This window comes from Nomascus leucogenys, chromosome 8 (genome assembly GCF_006542625.1).
Source record: "Nomascus leucogenys isolate Asia chromosome 8, Asia_NLE_v1, whole genome shotgun sequence".
NCBI lineage: Eukaryota > Metazoa > Chordata > Mammalia > Primates > Hylobatidae > Nomascus > Nomascus leucogenys.
The window spans coordinates 7,623,296-7,634,413 of NC_044388.1; the positions used below are offsets into that span (position 1 = coordinate 7,623,296).

At 37.8% G+C, this 11,118-nt stretch overlaps 1 pseudogene across 1 annotated transcript; it reads left to right on the forward strand.

The window, feature by feature from the left end:
• Nucleotides 1-8,127: 8,127 nt before the first annotated feature.
• LOC100602406 lies at nucleotides 8,128-8,912 on the forward strand (annotated as a pseudogene). The gene has a single exon (XR_001116156.2). The product of XR_001116156.2 is annotated as an enhancer of rudimentary homolog pseudogene (transcript).
• The last annotated feature ends 2,206 nt before the right edge of the window (nucleotides 8,913-11,118 follow it).

Here is an 11,118-nt window from a genome sequence, read left to right on the forward strand (position 1 = left end):
CACATGTCTGGTACCTGAGTGGGAATTACTCAAAGGCTGAGCTCAGCTGGAATGGTTAACTGGAGCACCCACACATGCCCTCACTGTGTGTTGGACTTCCAAACAGCAAGGTAGCCTCATGATAATCAGACTTTTTATATGGCTTCCCTATCCTCCAAATATGAGTGTTCCATTGAACAAAGAAGAAGGTGGATCCTCTTTTATAATTCAGCCTAGGAAGCTATGTAGCATCACTTCTGTTAGATGAGTCAGTCCTAAGCTATTGGATGAATCAGTCCTAAGCCTACCCAGACTACAGGAGAGAGTATAAAGACCCTATGCCTCCATGGAAAGAGTATCAAAAAATTTGTGACCATTTCTTAAAGCCACCACTGTTACCAAAGGAGTAGACAAACAACAGCATCTACCTTTGGATCAGAAATTAGTTACATTTTCAGAAAACGATCACGGAATAATCACACATTTAGAAAATTAGTCATGTCTTGCAGACTCCTATAGCTAATTCCCTGTTCAGTAGCTAGGCTGTAAGATAGAACACCTACCCACTGAATTCATCTATAATTTAACAATCAGTAAGGTTAGTACTTTTCAAAATAGATGAAGAACAAAATCTCTGCTCCCTAGAGTTGTAAAGTTTAATGAGAAAAAATGGGCTCGCTTACAGCTCTTTTCCTTTAGTTTTTTCTAGTAGTTAGAAGTTCTTTCTGTATACTTCATCGCTAATTCTGTCGTATGGCCCCCTGTGCCCTGTTTGCTTCTGCTTACCTGTCTGTATAATGGAGTCGGCCAGCCCTGGAGGAGCAGGTTCTTGTGATTTCTTTCCTCTATTCACAACTGACATTAAGGTCCTTGGAAACTGTGCTGTTTAAATGCAAAATGTTGTGCCTATCATTTCATTATTTGAAAGCTGAACAGCACAAGGATGCTTTTGTTGTCACGTTGCTAGGTTACTGACAGACCTCCCTGCCTGCACTGAGATGCTGAGACTTGCTGCAGCTTTGCGCCAGGGCAGCCTTTCTCGGGCTGAGATATAGGTGGGGAGAGAGTTGACCTACAGCCAAACAGCTACGGACATCACTAGGAAGAGAGGATATTTAGTTTCCAGGTACTATGACTGTGTTTGCTTGCTCTGTGAATCCAATAACTCAGCTTCTAATATCATGCTAGCCAACTGATGAGCTTAACCCTGACCATGATCAGATTGCTTATCTGGAAGAGCCAAATCCACATGCACTTCATTTTCCAGAGAGTAAGGATGGAGATAATCAAACACAGCAAACAGGCAATAATACCTGGAATGCCTTTCTTATGCTCAAGGCATGGCATTGCCCTTCTGACACATTGGCCCACATTTTTATAAAGGGAAGAGGGGAAAATCTCATGCTATTAACATTGCACTATTAAAAAATCTTTCCCAGGCCAAGCAGTCTGTTGGCAGTCCCATAGTAGATGCTATTGTAAATGTCTAAAGAAAGATAAGCTCTCCCAGATATGACATTTAGATAAAGTGACAAGTAATTATACACACACACAAAAGAAGGAGCTCTCACCTCACATTCCTCCAGGTGAGGACTACTTATTGAATGTACTCTACTGCTAGAGAAAACTTTCCAGCAGTTTTATCCTGGTGAGCCTTTGTCTCTTTAATAATGATTTAAGCCAGGCAGCAGCATCCCGACTCTCAAAAACCCAGGCATAGTTTCTCCCTGGCCATGTGACCGTGAAGAATAATTTTAGAAAATTCTGAAATGATCTCATCAATGGGGATGTGATATTCAGTATTCATCTGAAATCCTCTACCCATCTGTTTTCTTCTAGAGCAACATGGGAGAAAAAACAAGGAAACCAATAAAGTTCTTACAAATGAACATGAGAAAGAAAAGAAAGGCAGAGAAAGGAAAAGAGAAAGTCAAAAGGAGACAGATGGGAATCAAGCTGGTGGCGAATTCTGCCTGGACAAGGCAGGGGGATAGAGACCAGTCTTCCTTGGAAAACCACAAAGCTTACTCATTTGTCCCCAAGGACTTACTGGGCACCTTCTCTGTGGCAGGCCGGTTTCAGGTGCTGGACAGGCATCAGTGAACCCTGACTGGGATGGAGAGCCTGGCCAGAGAAGCCCATTAAGCACACAAATAAATGCGCATTTGCAGACAGTGGGGGGAGCTGAAAAGGAAACACCCACAAAATGTCATGAGCGTATACAACTAGTACATCTCATTCACATGACCAGGTCACGGAAGGCCTCCCTGAGGAGGTAACATTTGCTCTTGAGAAACACTAGGAACCCATGGGGGGTGGCTGGAAAAGTGACCAGCACAGCAGAGGCTGTTGGGCATGTGCAGCATTAGGGCAAAGCTGCAAAAGCAACTGGAAGAGAAAGTGCACCTCGTCCACTGCCACCATTGCATTTACAATGAAAAGTCCGAAATGAGCTGTAACCTGTGGAGCTCTCTCTACTCATCCTCGCCTTTCCCAGGACCTCTAGAGAGAACAATTGTTCTGTTTACAGGAAGGTTGGTTCACACTACATCTTTCTTGGGTAGGAATGAAGTCAAAGAAAATTATCTGTTTGGTTTTATAATTTGGCAAATGAACCTCTTGCAATCCTTATCGCTTTTCATAGGATCTTTGTCAGTCTTTTACCCACATAAACCCTCACTTCATCCCTTGGCATATAATTAAATGCTTTCCTAGAATCTGGCTGTAAATGAGGCTTCGCAGTAAGCTATCTTTCACAATAAAATGGGAAAAGATCTCAATGTATACAAACAGAGGGAATTTATGTTATACCATCTTTTTAAAAAATATCAAAGGTTTCTGGGGCTGGAAGAAAACCAAATATTTCTCTTGATTTTGAAAGAGTTCCTCAAGGGGGCTCATCTCACAGAAACCTTCAGCATTGTTACATCAATTTGCTACAACTTAAATTAAAATTATATAAATTCTGTGAGAAAGACCTAATACTGTTTCTCAACCGCTTGAATCATTTTTCTTAATGCAGCATGGCCATATCCTCCAGATGCCAATAGCCTGGACAGAGAAGGGAGGCAAAATTCAGAACTGGCTCCACTTATTCAAAGTCACATCTGCCATCCTGCAATAAACATTCTATATGCAAATTGCCTCAAGAGACTCCAGAAATTGACTAGTTTCTTATGCCATATCTTAACACCAAAAGAAATTGAAAACACTTTTATGGCTTACGTCCGTAATACATTCCATCAGTGTGTCCTGTGTTTCTATCTGTGTTTAATATATCAATATATTACACCCTTCTTTGAGTATTTACTTGTGCATCACCAGTTCATTTTTTATAAGAGAAAAAAAGAGCTTCCAAAAATATTTATCCAAATGAGAGCTATTAATGGCCACAACCAAGCTGAGTTCAAGCCTCCACTGTTCCTGAAATTGAATTGTTTCAAAAAAGCAGTAGGAAAAGTTTTGCAAGTTAAAACCATTTACGATGTAGAAATTAAACCCCTTTTTCCAGGAATGAAAAGTCCTGGGTGGACCTGAAGCTCTGCTTTGAGTTATTCTGTCCTGGCCATAACGTTTGGGCCACTTCACTGCAAAAGAATTTCCATCTCAGCTTTATAATGCAATTAAAGAGATCGAGCAAAGCCACTGTGCTTCGTGTTTTCTTTTTTAATCATGAGATGAAGATGATTATATTTTTGTTTTGTAGGCTCCAAGGGGGAGTATTAAATTCTTGGTTATGCTCTTAGAGGCTACATTTTCCTCCTAATTCTATTGCTCTTAAGAAGAGTTTGGCAGAGACCTTCAAAGCCGTTGTGTTTCTTTTATTTTGCTTCCCTGGAGCTTTGCAAAATGGTAACAGCACACGCCTCCTACATGAGGCCCCCCTCCTCCCCATTGAGAGCTCATATCTCACGCTAGCTTTGGAACTGCAACAATGGCATTGCGGAGTGGTTTTAAATTTGTTTTTATTACAGCACTGAAAGCTGAATATATGAAATGCAATTATGTCCATCGTATACACAGTTCTGTTTCTTGGTGAATTTCATCTAAGGAGTAAATATGTCCAATCAAGTATCTGCAGATGCCTGTGACGTTGGTGCAGTGAACTATGGTAACATTACTCCTCCTTTGGGGGACACGTGCTATACAAATTTTGCATCGTGATTCATAGAATCACAGACTGTTGTTGCTGGAAGAAATCTTAGAGAACTTAATCAAGCCTTCCTCATATTACAGGTGAAAACACAAAAGCCCAACGATACTTCCTGTCCAAGTTCACACAGCCAGTTGGTGGTAAAGCTGGGGCAAAAATTCAGGTTTTCTGATTTCTAGTCCAGGACTGCTTGGGCCAAACCACACTGCTGCGTTATTCTGTGGGTTTATTTAATATATTATATTGCAAATATTTTGCTAATTATATAAGAACGAGTGAACTATCTGAATAAATGAAAAGATAGACCATGTTGGATGGAGAAGCCTGAGCAGTATAAACATGTTAGTTTTCTTCAAATTAATTTACAGGCTTAATTCAGTAGGTTCCACAGATTAGGGATAGGAAAGAGTACAGTTAAATTATTCTGAAGTTTATGCAAAAGAATAAGCAGTCACTAATTGCTTTCAAATTTTTGGAAGAGGCAAGTCTACCACATATAAGAATAAATTATAAAAATACGTTATAAATTAATAACTTTTATAAATAAATTATAAAAATACATTAATTAGAGTACAGTACTGCTTTAGGAGGAAGCAGGTGCATAGGTTAGAAAATATTGGTATCACTGAAGCAGATCTTAATGCTCAGTTATATTTCAAAAATAACATTTCAATTTGGTGGGTAAATAAAATATAGTTCAGTGGATGATGTTGGTACAACTGGCCATGTGTTAAGATAATAAAGTTAAATCTCTGTACCACTCTTGCACAAAGGTAAATTACAGATGTTTTAAAGATTTAACTGTCAAAAATGCCAAAGCAAATAAATCCATAATACAAAGTATTTAGGCAAAAAAAAATGTTAAACTGATCAATTTTCTAAAATTCTAAACAAAATCATAGACTTGAACATTGTTTATACTTATTAATACATGTATATCTATAGCTATTTGTAGATATAAAACAGAAGAGTCAATATTATTCATCTGTAAAAGCCTTACAAATAAATTAGTAAAAGAGAAGCACGCTAACAGAAAAAATGGGCAAAGGATCTGAACAGGGAAAAATCACAAAAGAAGAAATGCAAATGAAATAGATAGATGTTTAATCTCACTAAGAATTTTAAAAATGCATGGGGAAAACATTGAAAAGTATTTCCTTCTATCATGCTAATGGAAAATCTTTTTTCCCAGCCCTTTTCTTTTAAGATAATAAAGTTTAGATGCTAGTTCAGGAAAAGGGGGATTCTTATACACTAACAAAAAGGGTATCCAGTGATACACTCTCAACAGATGGGCAATTTGCCATTATGTATCAAAAGCTCCAAAATGTATTGAAACACTTTAGCCTATGCCTGCCATTTTAAGAATTAATTCAACGAACTAATAAAGGTACCAAAAAAGCTTTATGAATAAGAAATTCCTCATAGAATTATTCATAATAGAAAAACTTCAGGAATATTTCAAACATCAAAGGTAGAGAACAGTTAAATAAACTATAAATAGCCATGTGATAAATATCATGTAACCATAAAGGATCATGTTTTTGAAGAATATTTAAAGACATGAGCTATACATTTTTTAGTCAAATAAGAACTATATATTTTATGCTACTTATCTCTTCTCAAAAAATCAGAAGGATGCACTGAAATATTAACCTTTTTCTGAGTGGAGAAATATTGAATGATATTTAATATTTTAGCTCTTCTGAATTTTTCAAATTTTCACAATAAACTAATATTTATGGGAGCAAAAGTATGCTATTGTAAAATAAACACAGAATACCAAGTTAGAAAGACACCAGAGCTGGTCCCAGCATAGCATGCCCAGCCCCTTCTCTAGTCAATATAGATACAAACAATCGTTCTGTGCTGTGAGTCCTGGAGGTCCACTGGACTGTTAATGGTTATGGCTGGGGAATAACTCTGTGAGATACTCAGCAGCTGGAGGGGATAGTTCATGTTGCTGGTGTTTGTGGGGGAAAATGAAATAAAATTTATCACCATTAAAAAACCTCTAGGGCAGGGCTGTCCAATCTTTTGGCTTTCCTGGGCCACATTGTAAGAAGAACAATTGTCTGGGGCCACACGTAAAATACAGTAACACTAATTATAGCTGATGAGCTAAAAAAAATTGAAAAAAAAATCTCATAATGTTTTAAGAAAGTTTATGAATTTGTGATGGGCTGCATTCAAAGCCCCCATGGGCTGAAGGTTAGACAAACTTGCTCTAGGGTATTTAAAGTATACAATCTTTACAATCAGCCTCATTAACCCATGGGAGAACTATCATCTATAAGACAGACTCCCCTTCACATCTTCTCCTCAAGCCACGTGTTGACTTTCCATGATGTCTTTTCCCTAAAGTCTTCCCATGATACTCACTTTATTCTAATTTCACTTAGATAAAATGTGAAACTAGCCCCCAAATACATATAGCCCAGAGACTTTAATGAAATCATATAAGCCAAAAGTAGATGTGACTCTATTAGGGAATAAGCTAATGGTGCATAGAAAACTGAATCTCAGAATGCAAAGAAAATAAGGCTCAAGCAGAAGTTGGAACCATTTTTCCCGGAGGAGATGCAGAGAACCTCCAAGTTCAGAGTGAAAGTTTCAGGGAGCAAAAATGTATCTGGGGGCTGTAATCAGAGTGATTAATTGAAGGGCAGAATACAAAACAGCCAAACCAGAGTTCCTACATCACTCACTTCCACGTTTATTAGTGAACATGTCAGCCACGCAATTGGCCTCCACATAAAGCCAGAGCTCTGTCCTATAAAAATGTTGAATATTTCCCTTGTAAGTCTTAGTCTGCTCGTGCTGCTATAAAAACTGGGTACTTTATAAATTGAGACTCAGACTGAGGATTTATAAAGAACAGATGTATTTCTCCCAGCTCTGGAGGGTGGGAAGTCCAAGAGCAAAGAGGCAAATTTGATGTTTAACTGAGGATCCTGTCTCTGCTTCCAAAATGGTGTCTTGAATGCTGTGGTCTCCAGAGCGGAGGAATGCTGTGTCCTCACATGGCAGAAGGCAGAATGGCAGAAAGGGACAAACTCCCTCCATCAAGCCCTTTTATAAAGGCACCGACTCCCCTTCACCAGAGGGGAGCCCTCGTGGCCTAGTCACCTATTAAAGGCCACAACTCCTTGATACTGTTGAATTTAGGATTAAATTTCAGCATGAATTTTGGAGGGGGCAAAAATACTGAAACCATAGCGTCTTGAGAATACTGACTTTTTCACATAAGTGGTGGTTCTGCATAATAACGTCCATCCTATTTTGGCATTTTTTAAGAAGGGAGGTATGCTGAGATTTGCTGTGAAAATGGATCAACTCAGCTAAAGAAGAAAACTTTAAAACTGCCGTAGTGGTCCATATTAATCAATCTAATCCTTTTTTTTACAAAAAGGAACAAGCCGCCAAGGCTTAACAAACATTTAAGGGAAATCAACAGCTTGTAAGTGGATCTCTAAGGCAAAAAGAATGACTGATTACCAAGGATGCATGTACAGACTGAAAAGAGACTACAACCATCAAAACAGAACCAAACACTTCAACACAGGACAGAGAACAAATACAACGTTTTGCAAATTACAAAATAACTGTCAAAATAAAAACAATGGGTGCAAAAATATAGATAGATAGAATGAATAAAATCTAGTATTTGATAGCACAACACGGTGACTACAGTCAACAATAATTTATTATACATTTTAAAATAACTAAAAAAAATAATTGGATTGTTGTAACACAAAGAAGGAATAAATTATTGACATGATAGATACCCCATTTACCCTGATGTGATTATTACACATTGTATGTCTACGTCAAAATATCTCATGTACCCCATAAATATATCACCTATGTACCCACAAACATATATAAATAAGTGTGTCACCATAAATATATCATCTATGTACCCACAAAAATTAAAAATAAAAAAACTATATAAGAGCTAGAAGACAAAGTCAAAGAAAGATTACAGATTGTGGCTAAGCTCGTGTAACGGTGGCGGTGTTGGCAGCTGCTGCAGCAAAGAGAGTTTGGCATGATGTCTCACACCATTTTGCTGGTACAGCCTACCAAGAGGCCAGAAGGCAGAACTTATGCTGACTACGAATCTGTGAATGAATGCATGGAAGGCGTTTGTAAAATGCATGAAGAACATCTGAAAAGAATGAATCCCAACAGTCCCTCTATCACATATGACATCAGTCAGTTGTTTGATTTCATCAATGATCTGGCAGACCTCAGCTGTCTGGTTTACCGAAGTGATACCCAGACATACCAGCCTTATAACAAAGACTGGATTAAAGAGAAGATCTACGTGCTCCTTCGTCGGCAGGCCCAACAGGCTGGGAAATAATTGTGTTGGAAGCATTGGGGGGGTTGGGGTGGGCTTGGAACACAGGTGTGTACAGCGTGCTGTAGTGGAAGTTTTGTATCACAGTAATCCTGTTTCCACTTTGTTATACTCTAGCCAAGATTGACTGTATTAGATGAAATGTGAGGCTCTTGTTCAGTCGGAAACCCCTGTTACCTCCTCTTTTTTTTTCTTTCTTTTTTTTTTTACTTAAACATTTTTATGATGATTTAGATGGAAGTTGTTCTTCATCACTTAATGTTGGTTCCAGTCCTTCAACTGTTCATATCTACTTTATAACATTCACATACTAACCCTTCTTCAAGATGGGGTCGGGGGTCGGAGGTGAAAACACAGTTTAGCCATGTCCTCAAGATAAAGTCTTGGTAAAAATAAATAAATATCCTTTAGTTATAAAAAAAAAATAAGAAAAAAAAAGAAAGATTACAGATTAAAAATAAAGAAAAAAACAGGAAGAAGAAATTTTTTAAAGGAAGAGAAAAACTTAAATGATATGATAGATTGTGTAAAGCCATTATTGCATTGCTATAAAGAAATACCTGAGACTGCATAATTTATAAGGAAAACAGATTTAGTTGGCTCACAAATCTGCAGGCTGTAACAAATGGTACCTGCCTTTGCTCGGCTTCTGGGGAAGCCTCAGGAGCTTTTACTCATGGCTGAAGGCAAAGTGGAAGCAGGCATGTCACATGGTGAAAGCAGGAACAAGAGAAAGTGGGAGAGGTGCCACATACTTTAAACAACCAGATCTTGTGAGAACTTACTCACTACTGGGATGACAGCACCTAGCCACGAGGGATCCGCCTCCATGACCCAAACACCTCCCATCAGGCCCCACCTCCAACATTGGGGAATTACAATTCAACATGAGATTTGAGTGGGGACAAATATCCGAACTGTATCATAGCTCTAACTTCAATCCAGGAATTCTAATACCAACCCAACAGGAGTTCCAAAAGATGAGAAAAAAAACGAGTTGGAAGAAAGGAAATAAAACACCCATAGGAAAAAAAACTCCTAGAGCAGTAGCAAGCCCATCTTGGATGCTGCAATTACTGAACTCAAAGGCCTACACCTAAATATATTCTCATGAGATTTTGAAATGTCAACAATAAATAGAAGAAGTAAAACTTCCAGAGGGGCATATATATATGCCATATATTATATACATAGAGAGAGAGAGTGTATATATATATACACAAATATATATGGCATATATATATACTCAATGAATATTTATGGAGTACCTACTATGTGCCCAGCTTTGTCTAGGCTCTGGGAATTAATAAGATACATATCTCTTTTGCATATATATGTGTATGCATGTGTGCTTGTGTGTGTATTAATATATATGTGTGCATATATATGCAAAAGAACTGGCATCAGACTTTTCATCAATCTTACTGGATGTTAGAAGATGAAGCAATGCTGATTGAGTTCTGACAGACGTTCATTTTCAACCTAAATTCTATAGCTAGCCATACTATCTATCAGGTGTGAGGACAATACAATGACTTTTTAAACATGCAGGCACTTGGAAATTTTACTTCCCAGTTACTCTTTCTGAAAAACTTATTTGTCATTTGATGTCAGTTAAAAGTTAAATAAAATGGAAGAAAGAGAGAGACATGGACCCAACCAGAAGTGTAATAAAATAAAATCTCACAATGACAGCCATGCATCAGTAACAAAACCAAAAGTACAAATTTAAACAGGAAGTCAGAAGCCTCCCTTAAAAAGGTCTTCAATAATAGTATACTTACTATACTATTATTAAAGTAATAATAGTATCTTTACTTCAATAACAGTATAACTAAGATGCTTGATAAACTTACTAATCAAGTAAAGATATCCCAGTGTGGTGAAAATCTCAGCCTCCAGAATCATACTGCCTGACTGAACTCACAAACTACATATGTGACCTTAGGCAGTTACTTAAATTTTCTGTGGCTCAGTTTCCTTATTTGAAAAATGTGTATGAAATAATTTATACTTTGGGGCCAGGCGCTGTGGCTCACGCCTGCAATCCCAGTACTTTGGAAGGCCGAGGCAGGCGGATCAACTCGAACCGCCTTTGGAACTTGAGGGAGGAGTTCAAGACCAGCCTGGCCAACATGGTGAAACCCCGTCTCTACTAAAAATACAAAAAAAAAAAAAAAATTAGCCGAGCATGGTGGCACATGCCTGTAGAACCAGCTACTCGGGAGGCTGAGGCAGGAGAATTGCTTGAACCCAGGAGGTTGCAATGAGCCAAGATCGTGCCACTCCATGCTAGCCTGGTCAACAAAGCGAGACTTTGCCTCAAAAATAATAATAATAATTTATACTTCATAAAGTCATTGTGGCTATTAAATGAAATAATGCATGTAAAATATTTAGTGTCTGGTTCTCAGTAACTTCTCTATAAAGGTTGGTTTTTATTATAGCATTTTTTGTATCAATAAGAAAAGAGAGACAATTCAAGATTTTGAAAAACAAAACAAAGTTGTCAAGAAATGTCGTATGTCAAGTCAAAGCAAATTAAAATGCAGTATGATTTTGAGCAAATGAAGAAGGAATATGAAGCTGAAAACAAAATCCATTTGACCTTGAAGATTGA